The sequence below is a fragment of the Buteo buteo genome, chromosome 15 (assembly GCF_964188355.1).
Source record: "Buteo buteo chromosome 15, bButBut1.hap1.1, whole genome shotgun sequence".
Taxonomy (NCBI): domain Eukaryota; kingdom Metazoa; phylum Chordata; class Aves; order Accipitriformes; family Accipitridae; genus Buteo; species Buteo buteo.
This window is the reverse complement of record NC_134185.1, coordinates 24,619,979-24,640,794: the sequence shown is the minus strand read 5'-3', so window position 1 is coordinate 24,640,794 and position 20,816 is coordinate 24,619,979.

Genomic DNA, 20,816 nt, shown 5'->3' with positions numbered 1-20,816 from the left:
GGATGCCCCCAGATGAATGCTGTGTTCACACCAAGACCTACTTGTGGCAGTCCAGCTCAGGAAAAGGCTCCACTTGTTTTATGCTTGAGCAATGTTCCTGCTTGGGATGCACTTGCCTTTGTGCCAGTGCGTCCTCTATGGCCCAGGATCTGCTCTCCTTCCAGGCTGGGCTGTGCTGTGCAAAAGCAACATCTCTGCTTTCTGTGTTTATGCATCTGATGTTTCCCTTAGATAGGAAGCATTTCGCATTTGCGTTTTTAAATCTCAGTTTTGTTGCACCTTATTTCTGCAATTTATCTAGCTCACGCTGTATTTTAAGTCTCTCCTCCAAATCACTCCGCAATTTTCTATCAATCATCCACAAACTCTACTGTACTCATTTTCACATGGTACTTTCATACCATATGAAAGTATCGAGTAGAGATGAACTTGAGGCTTTTATAAGATCCATTGAGGCCCATCTCATCATCTTCACTCATTGCAATACTGACTTGATTACAAAAGTTGTCCTCTCTGGCGATTGCAGAGGAACATTTACCTCACGGAAGGCTCTTAGCCCTAAATAGCCTTCATGGGTCAGACTGCCCCAGTGTCTTCTGTGCCGAAGTACTACAGGGCCACTGGAGTATTCCCACTCCCCTCCTTCAGCCTCGCACCCATTTTGGGGTGGCTTGTCAGCTGCTGGGGACCTCCTTTTAACATGCTTTTTTTTTGCTTTTTCCCCCTTCAGTGCTGAGCAAAACATAAGGGGCTCAGTCCTTTTGGTTGCTGGCTGTGGCTTGCAAAATGCAGATGTACAGTAAATGACAAGCCTTGCGAGGGATGTTGAAGCAGTGGTGGGAAGCATTTCAGTTTAAGGAGAAAGAGTGTGGGTGTGGTGCAGTACTGAAAGAAAATTGGATAGAAAATGAAATTGGGGAGTGAAAACCTATTTTTAACAGGGCTTTGAAAATCTGGCTGTGGCCAGGCCCTGTCTGAAGTGATTTAGAGCCATAACTATTTCCTGGGGCTTGCATTTTCCATCAGGGAGAACATCTGATAGCAGAGCAAGAGGTTTGTTCTTTCTGAGTACATCCAGAGAAAGCCTTATCATTCTTATGGGAGAAAACAGAGGACACTTGCTACCCTGCACATAGCACAGATGTCTGGCTATTCTCCATGCCTTGCGAGATCTTCTGGGCATGCAGGGAAAACGAGAACTCAGATGGTGAGAGATGCATCCCTTTGCAATAGAGAAGAGACAGCATCTCACCAAGGCAGACATGATAGCTGATGAAGAACTGCCAGGAGAGAGATATGCATAAAGAGGTGATGCATGTAGTTACTATATCCACTGAGTTTATCACAGAAATATACATTTTTGTTTCTACAATCAGGATTCTCTGTGCTTGTTTTTTAGATCAAGTTGTTCACTCTGAAAAATAGAATAAAATAGAAAGCCTGCTTACTGTTCAGCTTTATGAGCCTGGGAGAGGAGTTGGGCAGGAGTTGAGTAAAACTTGTATCGTGGTAGCCAGAAAACATAAACACAGGGAGCAATTATACCTGTATGCCTACTGGCCCTCTGCTTCACCACTAGCAAGCTAAACTTTCTCTGGAAATATCTCACTTGTTCAGCCTCGCTGATGTGGAGACAGCCTGTCCTACAACCAGCTAAAGAGGAAGGACTTCAGTCTGTCATGCTCATCTTTACACCAAGTCTTGATCACGTTTAGCTACGAATTTCCCTACTCCTCCAACTGACCTTTGGATAAATAATCTAAACAAATGCGTTTTACCACCTTCTATTTAATGACGTTTGAGTTGCATAAGTAGCAGTGTCTGTGCAGAGCCTCTGCTTTCCATTCTATAGTCTTTCTTGGAGAGTGTAAGTTAAGAAGCCTATAGAGTTAACTGAAATGAAATAATTTTGTGTATGGGTTGGAAAAAAAATCTTTTTGCTAATATATCTGATCAGCCATCTACCAATAAGAGTTAAAACAGGTGGTTGTCTCAAAATAAAAGCGGGGGTACCTGTATTTGGTGGACAGTTTGACAGACATTTTTCACTCTCCAGGAATCAATGAGAAGGTGATAGACAAGATTTGCTGGTCTGTAATGCAGCAATTAAACTTTCTTCTGCCTTTTTCTTATGCTATAAAACAGGCGAAGCCTTGGATGTCACCCTCCCAGGATATGATCTCAGTCCTCTAGGAAAATCTGTAATTCTCTGTAACAAAGGGTTATCAGCAAGTTTCATGAAGTCACAAGTGGTCACTTGACAAATTTACTTATTAACGTAGTTTGGTCCATTGCAATCTAAGATCTTGGTGGTCACTGTTAGACTGAGATACTGCAACAGGATGAGAAACAGCAGCAAAAAGCAAATTTATGACTGAAGAGATAGAAAACCAAGGAAATCAATTTTCCTGTTGTTAGGCTTTGTCTTTGGATGAGGTGTTACTGCTTTGGTGTGTTTAACTTCTAGTGCCCCACTAGGACCACAGCCCAAATACCCCAGCACTTTGGGAAGAAGCCAGAGGACAGCATAGGATTTGCACACTCAAACCCGTAACATTTCAAATGGTTATTCTGACCTGGCCTTCAGGAGGGTGCACACAGGAGGGAAAGCTGCACCGTGCTAAAAGCAGATCTCTGTGCAGTTCCAGGGTGGGGGTCCCTGGGAACCAGGGGGGGGATACTGGGGAGCGCCTGTGCTGCTTGCATGGGACCACACACCGCTGGTGCCTGCTGCTGCCCTTCCAGCTGAAGGACAGAAGTAGATGCTTCTTGAATGTGAGTCAACTGACCTGATTAGAACCCCTGCTTTCTGAGGAGTTGAATTGCACCCCAAAAGTACTTATTTTCCACTGAGGACAAAGGGAGGGTGGATATCCTAGATGTGCATTTGGAGCGGACATCTGCCTCGTTTGCAAATGAAGACCTGCAAAAAAAAAAAAAAAAAAAAAGAAAAGACCTACAGACAGCTGCATCTGGTCTGACAAATTACAGCCCTGAGCCCTTCTGGCAGAGGAGCCAAGCCCCAGCAGGCAGGAGCTGGTGGTCACTGCGGTACATGCAGATAAAACCCCAAAACAGAGACGGAGGAAATGGGTCAGCAGCAGCTTCTGTGTTTCACCGCTGCCCCGCAGACACCAGCGGAGGATTTAGCTGCAAACCATCTCTCTTCGATTACCAGACACTTAGCGGCTGTGCAGCATTGCTGAGAGCATCACTAAGTCTTTGAGGAAATTTTTTCTCAGGCCTCAGGGCTGTGGCCAGCCACGCTCAGCTGCGTGCCACCGAGCCGGCTGTGGGGACCTGGTTGGCAAGGGCTGCGCCTGCAATGGCCCACGCTGCTCCCAGTCGGCAGGTGACCCTCTGAAATGCAGCAAACCTCCCCCTGCGGTGCTTCGGGGGGCTATTCCCACTGAATCACAGCCCTCGAGCCCTCTTTCTGCCCGGCACGAGTGACTCGGCTGCTGGCACCGCAGGTACCTGCGCCCAGGTGTTGGGTCCCCAGCACCTGCTCTCGGGGGACCTGGGTTGCTCTCACCGGCCCCGTCGGGGTTTGGACAGCCCTGAGGTCACTCGCTTTTACGCTGAGGGTGACGGCAGGGTCTGGTTTGCCTTACAGCGAGGGAAATGCAAACGTGGTCTGAAAGCGGGATGCCGAGGATGGCCAGAGAAGAGCAGCAGCATCCAGTTTTCACAGAGGCTACCGAATACAAGATTTTTAGTCTGGACAGAGAAACTTCACATAGCAAAAAGGCAACCGTCCTGATGGCCATTGGCACTTTCTGCCTCTGGACAGGCTGTGAAATTGGCCTTGAGGCTGTAGAGGGGGACCCAGCAACCAGCCGGTGTAATTATTGTGTACATTTGTGATAGCACCCCTCATTTCTTCTTTTCCTTTTTTCTGTTTTTTTCTTTTTTTTTTTTCTTTCTCCTCTTTGTTCACCTGAATAATAGCTACTAACAGGTTAGATATACTGTGCAACACGTCCGTAGTAGTTATGTGTATATGTATACACATGGCAATCCTCTATTTCTGGTATGGTTAGCCTGCTTTTGAAATGCATCTTTTACTGGTAACAGCTAGTTTTAGCTGTGCATGAAAACCGTGACACTGAAACCTCCTTCCTTCCCTCTGCACGCACTGAATCCAATGAGAGGATGAACAGCAGAAGCAGCCGCATTGCTGATAATCCAAGGTAAATTCAGGTGGGAAGGAGCCTCTCAGGTTGAACTGTATTCCTTATCTCCCCCTGACTCAGGTTTCTGTAATGCCTGAATGTCTGATATCCCTCACGTTCAGGAGGGAAGCATGGCCCTTTTGGCTGCTGCTGTATAAAATGTCCTGTGTTTGGGAAGGAGCGTGCTCCTGCCAGGGTCATATTAAAGCCACTGTGCACGTACTGCCGTGGCCCTGAGTGCCAGCTGCCTCTCAGGTGAGTGCTATTACATCCCTCTTTATTTATTTCACCTTCATCTTCTTTACCAGGGGAGAATCACGTCCCTGTTTGTCAGCTGCCAGCGAGTAAAATGGAGCTGTTTTGGCCTTTAACCTTCTAGCAGGGTTCATTTTTGGGGGTAATTTTGGTACGTGTGCATGCAGTCCTTGCACAGTGCTCTTTACGACTCTCCCAGCAGAGCCTTGCAGATAGCACTGCAATACTGCTCATTTTCTACAAAGACAAAAGCTCTGACTGGGGAAGCTGTCAGTGTACCATCAGGACAGCTTCAACTGAGAAATGCCAGGGCGTCTAAAAGCCATTAAGGTGGATAGTTACCGAGCATCAGGCTGGAGAAATGCAATATCCTCCAGTCTCCAAGGAAATGTTTACCCTGAAAGACATTTTTCCTAAACAAATATTCAATTAAACCATCAGGGAATTCTTTTAAATTCACATGTAGGCACCAGTGGGGGCAGACACTGCAGCCACGGTAAGGGGGTACTGCCTGGATTTCTACAAAATGCAAGCTAGCGGAGGGAGCTGCGGTCGCCCAGAGTCTCCATCACGCAGAATTCAGGTCACCAAGGTCAGCTCGGTTTGTAGACTGGTCGTATGGAGCTTTCCAGTCAGCCTGCAGTGGTAGTGGTGTACTGGAGGTAGGAAATGTTGGGAGGATTCGGCTCATCAGTAATAGTTTCTTGAGGGGAAGGGAGAAGATGGAGACGTGCTGTAGAACTTCATTGTCTAAAATTGGATTTTCCCTTAGGTCTAACTAAAAATAAATTAGCTAATAGTATATTCAATTAATTTTGCCAAATTTGAGCAATTCTTTTAATTAGGAGGGAAGAAGTTAATCTCACAGAAAACAGACAATTTGAAAAGGCTGGGACAAGAGTATGCCACCAGAGTATGTCCCTATGAATTGCTGTGAGATGAGGAACACACAGACTTACACAGAAAATATAATTACATGCAAGTAGTGGGGACAGCAGTGCAATGCGAGCTATTTAACCTTGAGGAAGCGGCATGTGCTGTTGCAAGGACGGGTATTGTGGAGCTTTTCATTTCTTTTAGTGAAAGAGACTGGCAAGCTGGAGTATTATGATAAAATCAGAATTTCATTTTATTGCTAAGGCTAGGCACATTAATCGAGTGTCCTTACACGTGTACTGGCGAGTTGAAGAGGAACTGCAGCTTTCACGGTCATGTTTCCGAAAAGCTTACTTGTCTGTAGCTTAGCAAATGCTGCAGGCAGTTTATTCATTAAACTGGGGGAAGCAGGAGGGGAGAGACCTGGTGTGATCATGACTGTATTGAAGTTACAGGCCAATGGCACCAGTTGCAGATAGAGATGTCAGGGCACATATAGGCATTGGGGTGGTTGTGCCTTTTGCCTCCTTCCCAGCACTCACCAGCGTGAATGGCAGACACACAAACTCCACAGCTTTAAAAATGCCTATGTTGGGTCACTTTTAATGCCCATTATCATATATTCGTACATGCTCAGACTTTGGAGAAGGGCGTATTTAATTCTGATTTCCAGCTGCTCGTCTCTGCTATCTTACTGACAGTGCAAACAGACAATATGCGAAGTAATACAATTTTTTTTGCTGCTTCCCATTTCTTATTGTGCTGGTTTTGGCTGGGGTAGAGTTAATTTTCTTCATAGTAGCTAGTATGGGCTATGGTTTGTATTTGTGCTGGAAACAGTATTGATAACCCAGGGATGTTTTTGTTCCTGCTGAGCAGGGCTTACCCAGAGCCAAGGGCTGTTCTGCTCCTCACCCCACCCCACCAGCGAGCAGGCTGGGGGGGCACAAGGGGTTGGAGGGGACACAGCCGGGACAGCTGACCCCGACTGACCCAGGGGATATCCCAGACCATGGGACGTCATGATCAGTAATATAAAGGTGGGGGAAGAAGAAGGGGGGGATGTTTGAGTGATGGCATTTGTCTTCCCAAGTCACCGTTATGTGTGATGGGGCCCTGCTGTCCTGGAGATGGCTGAACACCTGCCTGCCCATGGGGAGTGGTGAACAAATTCCTTGTTTTGCTTTGCTTTTGTGTGCAGCTTTTGCTTTACCTATTAAACTGTCTTTATCTCAACCCACGAGTTTTCTCTCTTTTACCCTTCTGATTCTCTTCCCCCCATCCCGCTGTGGGGGAGTGAGCGAGTGGCTGTGTGGGGCTGAGCTGCTGGCTGAGGTTAAACCACAACACTTATTAAGGTAACTGTTAATCCACTGGTGGCAAACTATGTAATTTTATTATTTCTTTAACCAGGTTAACAGAACTGTGTGTGGGATTGTAAATAAGAAAATTTGACAAAACTCTTTTAACCTGTTTTACAATTTTTTTCCTGTATTATGCATTTATTTCCATTTTCTGTCTGTCCAGGTGCACAATAAAGGAAGCCAATTTAGTATTTACTCCACTCTCATGCTATTTGAAAATCTGATCTAGGGAATATACTGAAGACAGGAGTCAAAGTTTCCCAGCTGAATCCAGCTGGATAGACAGAAAACTGTCTCTTTCTGAATGCTCCCTGAGTCAGTAAAATTCTGAAATGCTGAGTATATAAATACTCTAAGTACCTGAGGTACCACACTAATTAAAAAAAAAAAAAAAGTTAAAAAGGAAATCCAGTACTCAGTTCTTCAGGAGTTTCCACAAAACCAGAGAGCATTTCTGAGAATTCTGAAACCCTCTTTGTCTGCAGGCTTGTATGAAAAATTGTGCGTGATGCCAAGTCTAGGACATTATCAGGAATCTTGTGATCTTTGGGTTTTTTTTCTTGAAGTCTCAGTTTGTGTGACTAAACAATTCCTTGACAAGCTTGGCTTTCATTTTTGGAAAAAGTTTGTAGCCCTTTGGCTGCAGATCCTGCCTCAGGGACCAGAAGTCTAGAAACTGAGTAAACAGAAAAATAATAAAAATGTTCATTTTTTTTTAATCATTTACTTTTCAAAACAACTTTATGAATTTTGAGATTTGTGGCATGATTGTTGAGTGTGTTAATCTGGCAGTATCGATCCACGTTTGGGAGGATGCCAATGAGGGACTGCTCCTTCTGCTGAGGACAAATTACGGGCACTCAGGTGATGCTCCAAGGAGACACGGCCCTGTGGCCCAAACCTGTAGCTTTTCCAGGTGAATTGTTGAGTTTTGTTGTCCTTTCATGGCAGAGAGCTGGTGTCCAGCTACCCCAGATGAAAAGGTGAGTTGGGGCATCTAACCCAGCTGCTGCCCTTTCATTTTCAACACAGGTCACTCCTTGGCCCTGCGCGGTCATGGAGTGAATTTTGACCAGTTTTTCAAATGAAAGAAATTTGGCTTTTTTACTGTGGATTTTCCTGCAACATTTTGCTGTTGGGTGCAATTCCAAATGTGCAGACACTTTTCCTGTCCAGCCCTTAGGGACAGAGATGACAGAGGACCCTCCCCAAAGCACCTGCAGGGATAACCAGGAGAGAATGCTGGAGCCACCTCAGGTCCGAGAGAAATCGGGGGGTCTGGGTTTTCCTGGGACTATGCCGGGCACTTCCCTGGGGGGCATGCGTGGGGGAGAGCCCCATTTGCTCTGGTGCAGGAGGGGTATCCCTGCTGGCTGTACCGATCTGATAAAGCCAGAGCATAGTCGTTATCTGCACCACCAAGATTGAACATACAGTAGACAAAAGAAGTTGTATTCATGGGGCTCTTCAGTATTTATAGGATCTGATATAAGAGTAAGGGCTGAGGGAGAAAAGGCAGAAAACATGGATAGGTGTTATACGTATACCACAAAATACCTCCTAAGAATCAAAACTTTTTTTCTTTTGAAGCCACAGCCGTGGTCACAGTAGAGACACCTCTGTAGCTACAGTGGCAAGTTACAGCTGCATTTAAATTATATGTATTTCTATTTTTAGCCAAATTAACACATCATTGTCTACATCTTTTCCCGGATTGCCACTGATCATATGAACAGCCTGCTTTACTAACCTATATCCACTCTGAAAAGCATCCATTCATTATTAATATTTCTTGTCTCCCAACGAATTTGGAGCTTACACCTTCTTCTTTACTTACTCAGCTTCTGAAAACGTCTCTGGGGCAAATATCATAATAATTCCCTGCTTCCCTCTAACAGTACTAAGCAAGCTGCTAAATCAAGGGCAATATGCACTCCTACAAATTGCCCCGGTTGCCTGCTTCCCACTGGCAGCTCCCGAAGCCCTGGCTTGTGTCACGGGCACCCTCCATATCGCCACCCCACCGCCTCCTCCTGCCCGTCCCAGACCTGCCTCAGCTCTCCTCTGATGCCACGGCTCTCTCTCTGCCTTTTCCTAACATGAGGCACGTATAGCACGGCTATAGGCTGGCTGGAGACAGACGGAGAAAGGGCAACCCTTCACCCGGCGGTAACAGTCTCGGAGCTGGCACACTCCCACCCATTACCCTTGTAAAAAGCACATTTTCGCCCTCCGTGCTTCACAGTGTGAACCGACAGTTGCTTAGGCAGTAGCTAAATAGCTTTTCCTTAGGAACAAAGTGTTCAAAAAAAAAGGTTTCCTCTGCCGCAGGGAGCTCAGGAGTGCACCGTCCATGTCAGCCGTCCTGTTCTTCTTCATTAGGCAAGGCAAGCAGCGGTCTGCCTGCAAATCCTACTGCAAACTTTCCCAGCCGAGCCACGTTAATACTGCCCGTGTGATGCACGATCAGGCCTCACGGTGCAATGGGAAAAATGTCCCTCTGGGAGTTTTGACTACCGAGTCATGATGCTTCAGCGTGGGAAAGGCAATGTTTATCTGGGTGCACCAGTGCTGCCTTTTCCTTTCCTACCTGCCGATGCTCAATGTGCAGCGCTGCGCAGAGCAGAGCCACGTCTGGAAAAGTCTCTTTGCAAGACCTTCCCCTTATCATGACCCAAATTCTCAGTTCCTGTTAGATGACACTGGAGCTGTTGTTGCTATAAAAAGAAATCTTCAGTGGTTGCCTCTCAGAGCTGTAGCCACCCAAGAATATTACAACAAAGCCACTTTCACATTTGCTGTGGGGGTTTTTTTTCTGATTATCAGAATTTAGTCTCCTCCACAGTGCTGTTTGGAATTTCCAAAATGGCATTAATGACCCAAGTGGTGAGAAATGTTGGAGCAGCTGGACTTGCTGCTGGATGTCGGGCAATGACTCTCTCCTGTCCCCCACCAGATATCCCACCCTCTGCAGAAATATCCATTTCTGCAACGTGTAAGATCTTGGCAGGACACAAAGGGGATTGTGAAACATGCCCTCTTCCCCCAATACTAAATTCAGCCCAAACTCCCCTCCTGCTTCCCTGTGAAGGAGAGCAGTGGTTCACAGTGCTGCCACCCACACTTTAACCAGACAAAATAGGCAGCCTCAGGAACGTGGGCTTTTAAAGTCTTCTGACAGTGTCACCAAGGCAGCTGCGTATGAGAGCCTGGACAAAACCAGGTAATGACAGTCGAGTCAAAGCCCTGATCTCCAGGTGGCCACGGCCGGTGGAGAGCCACCACTGCACAGCCTCCCTTGCTGCTGCTGGGCGTGCAAGCACCCGTGTTGGTCTCTCCTCTCCTTTTCTTTTACTAGCTCTGCGTTTCATTCATGTCCCAGCCCATGAAAAAAAACCCAAACAAACCAACAATCAGAAGCAAGAGAAAAAACCCTGACTTTTTCTTTCCTCCCCCAATTTCAAGGAGGACTGGTTTACCTAAAAACCAGTAATTCTGAAAAAATCCCAATCTGGGAAGCAGTGACCGGCTCCTTTGCAAGTGCTGCCTCTGGCTGTGGCCAGCCCATGCTGAGGCTCGCTGGGGTGACGATGGGGACGGAGGCAGTCGGGCCATCCCACAGGACACTTCTGCCTTGGGCTGCTGGGGGCAGCGGTTGAGTCTGCAGAAAACCTGTAGGAGCTTTTTGTTATGTTATTGTTTTTCCAATAAATGCTGTGTTACTTTGACTCCTTAAGTGGTGGCTGTCCAAATCATTGGCAGTGCGTTTCCCTGATGCAAGCACAGGGGCTGTTAACAAGACTATTTCATTGTGGGCTTCAAAATTACTGATGTGTCCTAAGTAAAAGGAGTGGTAAAAAAAAACAAGAACAAAGAAAATATGACCTGGACATGTTTCTATTCCTCCTCTCCCTGCCCGCCTCCCCCCCCCTTTTAAGGAAAGAGAGCATTTCTTAGAGGAAAACCCACAGCACTTGGAAAAAGAGCTGCAGCTTAGGTGGCCTCCTAATTTATTGTGCAGTTGATGTGCATGGTCCCTGCTGGGAACACGGAGTCACTCGTGGGAATCGGTGTCTGGGGGAGCCTGGGCCAGAGGGAGCCCCTCACCCAGCACAGGGCTGTTCCCTGGTACGTGCATTGGTGGGAGCTCACTCCATCAGAGATCAGGTATGAGCAGCACAAAAGGAAGATTAAAAGGCTGATGGAGTACCACTCACCATGAGAAAATGAGAAGGCAAATATAGAAGAAGATGCAACAAGTCTTGTAGCCTGTGCAATAGAAAATGAATGGGAGAATTCCTTATGGCCTATAAATAAATGCCTGGGATACATTCAAAGAGGAGTCAATATGGCAATATTAAGAAGGAGCAAGATAGTCAAGTGGTTGAACTTCAGATTCAGGGATGCTGGGGATATGCATTGGACTTGTTTACACAGGGGAAGAGGATTCCTCAAATCCAGATTGGATACTCTGCAGACAGAAACGCTGTGGGTCAACAGGAGGCTTCTGTGCTCAGCTCTGGAGATATCTGGCTCAAAATAAAGCTCTGGGTGAGGTTGAATATGAGGCCATAGGAGTCTCAGAAATTTTTAATTATGGGTCAAGCTTCAGGGCATAAATCAGGAGGGATTCCCTTGTTCCTTCCCTGTGTTCATCATTGCACAGCTGGACACGTATAGTGTGAGCAACCTGACGGAGCTGGGGATGTTTGCATCCCTCTGGATCGTCAGGTCTTGACAGGACTCAATTATTCTAAGCATTTAAGAAGAGCTCCTGCATTCCTGTTTCATAGGGACAGAAGTTACTGGTCATAAATGGCTTTTGATGCTGCTGAGTGCCTCAGCTTCGATTTTGTCCAATCAAGATTGAACTCCTCTGCTACTCTTACTAGTTTTGTCCAATTTTCTGTGCTCGTCAGGTCAGGCTCCAGCCCTGCAAATACTTAGGCACAAACCTTTATGCACATCAAACAGCCCCTCTGCACAACTGCTCCGGACAGATTAAATCACATTCTGAGGTCTTTGAAGAACTGAGACCAGAGGTCCTGGAGGGCAGACGCTCTCAACTGTCTTTGTAATTCCAGTCAAACATTAGACATCCTATAGCATGATGAAAATATTAACTACTGGTGTTCAGTATTGTTTATTTTCCTGCATTGTGTGTGTTTTTCTAGATGTTTTATAGCAGCATAGATATTCAGGAGAACTGCAACAAAAGCTGTGTACTTCCCAAGTGCAGTAATTTCTCCTGTCAGAAGGAAAGTAATGAAGGAGAATAAAGGCAGGTAGTTTCAATAGCAGTAATTACTAGCACCACAGCCATCTGCAGAAGGCAAGGGGAGAACTGCAGCACTGCTGTGCCAAGAGCTGCTCCAGCCACCGGCAGTGACACGGCTGTGTCCTCACTGCTGGGGGCTCGTTCTGATTTCACATCAGGCTTACATGGGTCTCTGATCCCAACGGGCCTCTTACACCACTAGCTTACCCCTTTTCTTACGTGACTAGTGATTTTAGGTCTCAGGTTGATGCTTTAAGAGAGTGGGGCAAGCCAGGTTTTCTTTAAGCCCGGTTTGTTTTAAAGAAGTATCCATTAGATGCTCCGAATGGCTTGTCACCTTTGGAAAGGCAAGCAAAGATGTCCTGCCGGGCCAGATTTCCACGCTGCCATGGCAACTCTGTTTGCAGGACCCCAGCTAGACATTTTAAAGGTGTACTTGGTATTTCCGTGACACCTACAAAGGGCTGACAGTCACGTAGACACACTTTGGGTGTGCACTTAAATACAAAAGTTGGTAACTGCCAGACGAGTATAAAACTGAATAAAGTGATTTTTAATGATAATAATTTCCTGATTTAAGGCATAGTAGGAGACTCTACTCTAGATCCTGTTATCAAAAGGTACATGGAAAAATGATCAGGTATGTTTTAGACCCAGAGGCTGCCTCTCCACTATAATAAAACAGATCAGAGACCATTATCTAGTTCTGATGCCAGCAGGTGCAGCCCAGCTCAGACCTGTACTACTAAATTCACTTACCCCCAAAACTGGACCTGTGTCTCCACCCTAACTGCTGTGAAGGGTGTCAGACCCGCGCTGACCCTGAACCGCGTCTGGGAGAGCGCGAGCGGTTGGAGGTCCAGCATCACTCAGGAAAGGTCCAGGTTTGTCCGATGCTTTGAAGATGCCTGGAGACCCTGTGGGTTGTGCGTGGAGCTGAGGTGTTACCATCCATATGTGAGCTGCTGAATTTAGACGGTGTGGCCACCCTGATTGAACTGACGTGTCTTTTTGTCCTTGCCTCCTGCCTCCTCCACGGCTGGGCAAAGTTCAGGCTGCCCATGCATGTGTATGAGCATCGTGGATGCTAAGTGAGATGTTGCTGAGATTTTAATTGACAGTTGAGCTTTACCCCTCCACAGCAGTGTAGTTACATCCTCTGGGCTACGTCTGCGAGAGTGCATTTGCCCACGGCAGAGGTCTGGAGTGCATGTTCTGCAGTTCATGTAATGTCACCTTCTTGCTACTGTCAGAACTCAGGCTGGGTGTCAGGCAACGTCGCTCACCCATGCGCGTTCACCCCAGGCTGTCTCTCCCAGCGCACTGTAACCTTGCCTTGAATCAGATACATGACTCGGGTGAAGCATTTTTCCCCGGGTTCTCTGTTATTTTTGTCAGGTTTCATCTGCTGTTGGAGCAGGACAGAGTTCCCCAAGAGGTTTTGAATGAGTCTGTTGTGGGGAAGAACCCCTGGGGGGTGGGAAAACCTCTCAAGTGGAGACTAGATATGAGCTTTTTTCCTGTTGTTTCTGTTGTAGTATAGAAAAATCCATGGCATTATCTGCAGTGGTTTCTGTTAGCTGCCTGCTGGCTTTCAGAGGGGAAATTTGCCTGTGTTTCGACACAGCAATAAGAGTTGCAATGTGAAACTGGACAAGACTATTGGAAGGACAATGTGAGCTCCCCGCTGTGAATACACCAACTGTTCTAAAAATCCTACTTCCAACAGTGTACTTCAGGGAGCATCTTCTGCCATTGTCTGCAGTTGCAACAGCATCTTGAATAAGCAGTTTCTAAATGCTGCCTTTCATATTTTCATAAGAAAAAAGATCCAGTTGCCAGTTTAACTAACCTTACCTGGGTCCCTCAACAAACACCACTTGGAACTTCTTCTCTTTTGAGTGTAGCCTAAGTATATGAAAACAGAAGCCAGAGTGCTTGTTTCTCCTGTTCAGAGTGAATGAGTAACGCGAACACAATCAAAATCATCAGAGGCTTGAATCAGAACGATGGCAATGAACATATCCTCCATGCTCAGAGGCTCACTGGTAAGTCTCTTTTCATTTTTTTATTGAAGGCCTCTTCATGTTGAAAGCAAGGAGCTGGTGGTGGATGTGCTGGGCAGAGCTACGGAGCGAGTGCTTGCTGGGTTCCTGCAGCTGATTTTTCCTGGGACTTGACACTGAGCACTGCCAAAAGGGCATCTCCTCCCATTGCCCCTGACATGGAGCAAGGAACCAAAAGCGCTTTTCAAGATCATCAAGATCATGGGCTGGCCCCGACTGCCTACGCCAACCCCGTGGCAGGCTGCACCATGCCTATGGCTCTGCTGTGGTGCCAGCCCCAGAAACACAGAGGGCAAGGCCAGAAGGGACTGTGAAATCACCTGAGGACACGTAAGCATCAAGTTTTACGCTGCAGCCGGACACCTGAGATATGGGCATCATTATTTGTGTTTCGCTCAAGTGGTTCTGCCAGAGACATGCCTAGACACAAAAGGCACACTTCTCTGACCAGATGTCATCCCGAGCTCCCTGCATGGTCACCAGAGAGAAAAAGATGCAAAGGTACTTCAAGGATGCGATTCGTCTCCTCCTGAGGACGAATTGTCCATTTGAAGAAATGAACTGCACCATGGAAGTGCCTGTTCCTCTCCAGAGACAGAAAGGGTTCCTAGCTGACATGCAGCTGTCCCTGTTGGAGGACACCTAGGGGAATCTCATCCCCAAAAGGCAGACACCTGCTGCTTCCCTCCATATATTGTGTTGTAGTTTATCCTCTGTTAAATATTTGTGTCTAATAAGAATTTGTCTGGCTTGAGATGTCCATCGCTGGGTCTTCTTATCCCTACCTTTGTTAGGTTAAAGGGTCTTTTAGTACCTCGGTCTTCTTCCCGCAGAAAGTCTCTCTGGAGCCCAGACAAACACATGACAGATGATCTGGTAGTCTTAGGTGAAAAAACCTACCTTTTTCCCTTAAAAGGAACCTTTTCCTTTTCATGTGGGAAGATGCCCACAGAAGTAGGATGTTGCCATTGCTGAAGCCGGTTTACACCTTTGGCGAGACGGGCTCCGAGGCAGGAGCGCAGCCTTGGGTGCAGGCTGCCCGGATGGGGCCCCAGGTGAACTGGACTCCCCAGGAAATGTCAGGATTGTTGCTGGTTTCTGAACTCCTTTAGGAAAGCAAACACATATTTAACTGAAATAAAAAACCAAGCAACTGCTGTCTTTTTTTTTTTTTCTCTTATATTAAACAAGTGTTTAATTTAAAAAAAAAAATCCAACAGATGGCAGGGCTGTACCTAATGCAAGACCGAGCACTTCTCCGGTGAATTTAAGGTGGTCTGCAAGAGATTTTAAAAGACAAGGATTGAGGGATCCATGCATTATTGAGGATATATTAAAAAAGCCCCTAATATCTTCCTTGCTTTTAATTACATTAGAAAAATTTTCTTCTCTTTTCCTAATTTCTTCTTAGCTTTGCAGTGTGGGGCCACCCCTGGTTTATCCAGAGGCCTCTTGGGTATCTGCCCAGGTACCTGTGGGGTATCCTGCCTCTGGCGACTGGTCAGCAGGAGAGACAAGGCAAGATGTTCGGTGCAGTGCCTGCGCCCCTCAGCCCCAGCTGGAGCAGGAGACCAGAGCGGTGATGAAAGGACACCAGCTCTAAAGCTGGCCCCGTGAATGGTCTGGCTCCAGCAGCCCTAAACCTTCTGTTTCTCTCCCCTTTCCCATTTCAAGTTCCCTGGTTTGGCTTTCTGCCGCTGCATCATCCCACCAGCAGTCAGCACCACGGCTCCCACCACGTGGGGAGCCAGAATTTTAAGGCGGCAAAAAAAAAAAAGGAAGGCGACATCTCTGAGGCCCAATTTTTGCAGAAGCAACACAGAGACTTTTGTAGCTGTCAATAGGTCATGACTCATTTATAGAAAATGCAAATGAAATAACCGTCTCTGCAAAATGGTACTGAGAGCCTTGGATCTCAGACACATTATTCACTTGTTTATGTTTGAGCTCTCCCGTGGGCTTTTCCGGATCGGAGATGACTGAGCCAGGCGCAATCATTCACTGGGAGACTTCTGCCTTAACCCCTTCCTGCTTTTTTTCTTTCCTCCCTTCCACCCACACGGCAAATGAGGTTTGGGCAACCCACCAGCAGACTCCTGCCTTCCATCTCCTTACTTCAGCCTGGTGGTGGTGGACACGTTACTTGGAACGAAGCATTGGGATGAAGTAAATGGACACAGTTGTGCAGCGGCGGTGGTTGTTTTCTTTTCCCCTGATGGTTTACAGGGAATTCTGCTGTAGGCATGAAAAAGGAAGGGTAACTATGCAACGGAATTGCTGGGGTGGTCAACCCAACACAACTTGGCAACATTTTCTTGCAAGCCAGGCAAGCTTGCAAGCCCTCTGTAGAGTTTCAATTGATGTGGGGTTTTGCTTGGATGTTTTGTAGATTTTGATGCTTTTTTCTATAGAGGAAACTGAAAAGAAACCAAACATGACTGTTTAAACTGAGTTTCCCATAGGTTTTGCACTCTTTCATACATATATGCTGAGATGAGTTTCTTAAATAGAAAAATAAAGACATTTGACACTATTCTCCATACCCTTGCAATAAAGAGGTGTGGATTTTTTCTCTTGGATAAATCATTGCTTTTTAGAGTCTGAAAGACACAGCCTGAGGACAGAGGCAAGACCTCTTTTATGCCCTTTCCGAAATCTTCCCTTACAAGAGCCTGGAGACAGGCTGTCACCATCTTTGTGAATCCTGGACCTTGCCCAGATCTGATGTGCCCACCCGGTGTTTGCTCTTTGGACTCTACCCCCAGTTCAACAGCTTCTGCTATTTTTTATGGACCCATCCAACGAAGGGGCAAATCCTTTCAGCTCTGAAACTTGGAGCAGCTTCCTTGTACACGGGAGGAGAGAGGTGGAGGTGACCTTCGTACCTGAGGGGAAAGAGGTGGAGGTGACTGCACCAGCGGGAAGGAGAGGGTCGGGCACAGCCTCCCTTCCCCTTGCTGAGGGTTTCTCACCCCCTGGGACACTTGCCATGCAAAATGGGCACCAGATCCAGCCAATGCCTTACAATTTATGGGTGTCTCTGGGTCGGTAGAGAGCATCATATACTTTCTCTGTAGACTGAAGAGCTGAGTTTGTCTTTTGGATGACTTTTGGCCAAAATAAATCTGGAGATAGCAGTGGGAATACACCAATATTGAGGTGGGATTTTTTTTTTTAAAAAAAGGTTAATAAAGTATGTACTGGGAATAAAATAAAATAAAAAAAATCCCCAACCAGTGGTTTGGGAAAAAATACAACTCTTTTTCTGTGTCTCTCCCATGCCCTCCCCTCAAGGAAGGTTTGGGTAGGACATTGGCCGGGACCTTATTTTCATTTCCACCAGGAATGTTTTTTAGCTGGCACACGAACTCCATGTGTAAATAGCCCAGGAGTTTGGGAAGCTGCTTTACTATTTCCTCCCATAACTAACAATGGAAACCCTTTGAGAACCGTACGAGCCTCGGTGGAAGTTCGCATGTCTCCTGACACGTGGGATTAGCCGCCGTGCTCAAATATTTATCCTGACGGCGCTTCTCCCCGAGAAGCAGCTGGCTGCCTGCTCTGCAAAGCGCTGCCCAGCCGCGGGGGCAGAAAGGTAGGGGAGGCTGGAGCCGCCGGCGTCGGGGTGCCCACAGAGCTGGGCTGTGAGCAGAAAAGCTGCTTTGCAAATATGATGTGGGCTGATCTGAGTTTATTCTGTCACAGTGAATTCAGCGTCAAATTAAAAAAGAGAAAGCAGAGCCGATGCATTGGCCAATTATGAGTGTAATAGGTTAGCTCAGTGCAGTTACACTTCTTTGCTTTGCTTGGTGGGTCCCCAATTTGTCTTCATTTTTATTCCTGTCTCTGCCTTCACTCTTCCTGGCCTGTATTTTATAGCCTATGCCTCTCTGGATTGATTGCACGGTCTGCCCTACAGAGCTGGGCAGAGCGCAGGCTGGTCCTGTTCCACATGTACAGGTATTTTTAAATGATCTGCTAACAAGAAAATGAAAGCTCAGCCTCTTTTTGCTGACAAATACTCAACTTAAACAATTCTGGGAGTTACTTGTTTCACATGGTTGATGCTCATGGAATGACAAAACATTTCAGAGATATATCTGTAGGAATACAGGTACTTTATGGCATCTTTTCTGTGTTTAAGGCCTGTTAGAAGAAAATAGGATATAGACAACTACCTGCATAAGTCAGTTTTGAAAATGGGACCTAGACATCTTAAATCAGCATGTAAATATCTTCATAAATCAGGTAGCGTGTTATGGCTCTGAGAGGCTTTATAAATTAGTTTGGAAGTAGACAACAGCTGAAATAGAAACAGCGGCACGCTGTGGGGAACATAGTATAGCTGCCCTTCCCCAACGCTTTCTACCCCTCCGCCAGCGATCTCAGTGTCGCACGTGGCCTTGTGGAAGCGGGTATGAAGGACAAGATGAATTTCTGTCCCATTGGCAATATCCCCGTCATCTCGGGAGAAGTTGGTCACTGAGCTCATTGAGGATTGTGCTGTTATTGGTGGTGCTCTGGGAGGATTGGTACGGAGCCTTTTTGAGCGCAACTCATGGCTGACGCACAATTTGAAGAGAAGCAAAAGTGGCTCAAATTTACAAAAGCTGAGCAGCTGGCCAGCCGAGAAGGACGGCGCCTCACAAGGGCTTGTCGGTGCCGGGTGGGTGGCTCCTCTGCAAAGCCCATCACAGCACCCTCAGTGCCTCGGTGACCCAGCTGGGAACTTCACCGCACGCTTGAGCACGACTAAGCCCAGGACCTGGGGCACGCCGTGCTGCCCCGAAACAACCTCTGCCGCTCCCAGCAGGGACCCGTGTGTGTCTCGGTGTGGCCAAGCTGCTGCCAGTAGCAAGCATACCTCTTGGTGAAGTCCCTTGGTGTTTTTGGAGCACGGTTGTTTTGAAGAAGGCAGCTTCTTTGCGAAGCCCGGGTGAGCAAACAGCATGTGGGACAGGGTGAGCCAAGGGCAATACGCTGTCGTATAATGTGCCTATTTCTTTTTACTCATCTGTTTATTTTTTGGAGCAGAGACACAGACAGTAGGCTTGACGGACTGAAATAGAGGAGTCTCTTTGTAGCATCCGTGCACAAAGAGCGACAAAACAGGGCAACATGTTAAAACTTTCCTGCCAAAAGGTGAGCTCCCACCTCTGCTGCGTTTCTGGGACTGACACCGTTATCAGGAATGACTGAACCCAACCCCGGCTTCACTGGATTTTGTCACAATAACTCCACCAACCCAGTAGGGAGTATTGAAAACCCTGGCCCATAACAAATATCAATAATGAATACTTCTGGCATTTTGTCTAAGGCAGGGTATCCTGTTAGAATGCATGGTTATATTCATTTACGGGTTTATATCCCATACTTTTCCATCTCTTAAGACAATGGATTTACATGGCATGTTTCACAGACGGGAAGAGGATTTTTTTGGCACCAAAGAAATGTGTGCAGTACGTAGAGATCACTGACTATACAACCAAATTACTTTCCTTTCAGGGTAGTATTAGAATGGCACCAGATAACAGAGCAGGTTTAGTTCGGGAAATGAATGATGCTTTATGTAATCAAATCTGCAAGGGAGATTTGGCAAGAAGGATGCATACAGACAAATTATTGCTGAGACTGGACATGGCATTAAGAACATTAATTTTTAAGTTGTGGAGATCACTAAAGATCTCTAGGAGAGAAAAAGGGCAAACAGCCTCCATTTATTTAAATCAGAGGCAATACTAGCAGAGGCACAGACCCTAATACTAAGTCAAAGTATTGGCGCATTATTTATGCAAAGGAGTTAGTGTTGCTGTCTTTGTGGTCTTATGGTTTCTTATTAAATACACTCAGGGTTCAGTACTGCAGGTACTGCAAGCTCCAGACAGCCTCAGTCAATGTGTTTGTTAGGGAGAGGCAATGAAGGCACATTATTGCTTTGGAGAGCTGAGTCCTGCTAGTAGGAGTGCTGCTTCTAGCAGCAGGCTTCTCCCGGGCTGAAGAAGCGTGCCAGTTACTTTGCACACATGCGAGCAACCATCCAGCCATGTAAAAACCACATTTTAATGTGTTATACCACCAGAATGTCTTCCTCAGGGAGGAACCTTCCTCCTGCCAGTCCCAAACCCAACATTTTCTATCAATCAGCTTAATTATACTCAAAGCCCAGTTTCAAAGTCTCACTCTCTGATCCTGAAGATACCTGCTCTCCAGGCGAACTCCAACAAAATACACCATATAAAACAAATGGCTGATCCTACAGGAACATCTCTCTCCTGTTTCCAAAGACTGGGGACTGCTACCCACAGCAGACCAGTCTTTGCCAGCTCGCACAGGGCACTCCCAGCCCTGCACTGGCCACATGCTTTATTTCTGCGACGCAAAGAGGAGCGACACATTTCAGATGAACGCTCTGTGCTCCCCAGCAGCCCTCGGAGGAGAATGGATGTCCCAGTCCTCTGACCTTCCTCACTTCTTCGAGGCTGGAGAGCGAAAGAGGTGTCTTTGGGCCTGCAGGAGAAAACTGTACCTGGGATCTCCTCAGTCAGCCTGCATTGCTCATTATTACCTCTCCGAAAAGCTGCCAGGAGAGGTTTGTCTGTCTCCACCCTTGGAGCTTTTCCAGACCCAAATAGACAGAGCCCTGAGTAACCTGGTCTGGTCTCAGCGCTGACCCTGCTTGGGCACTGGTTGGACTACAGACCTCCTGGGTCTCCTCCAACCTCAGCTGTTCTCTGATCCGATGAAACAAGCTGTGTTTTGAAAGTATACAGAAGAGATTTTTGAGACACCTAGGTGCTATGCT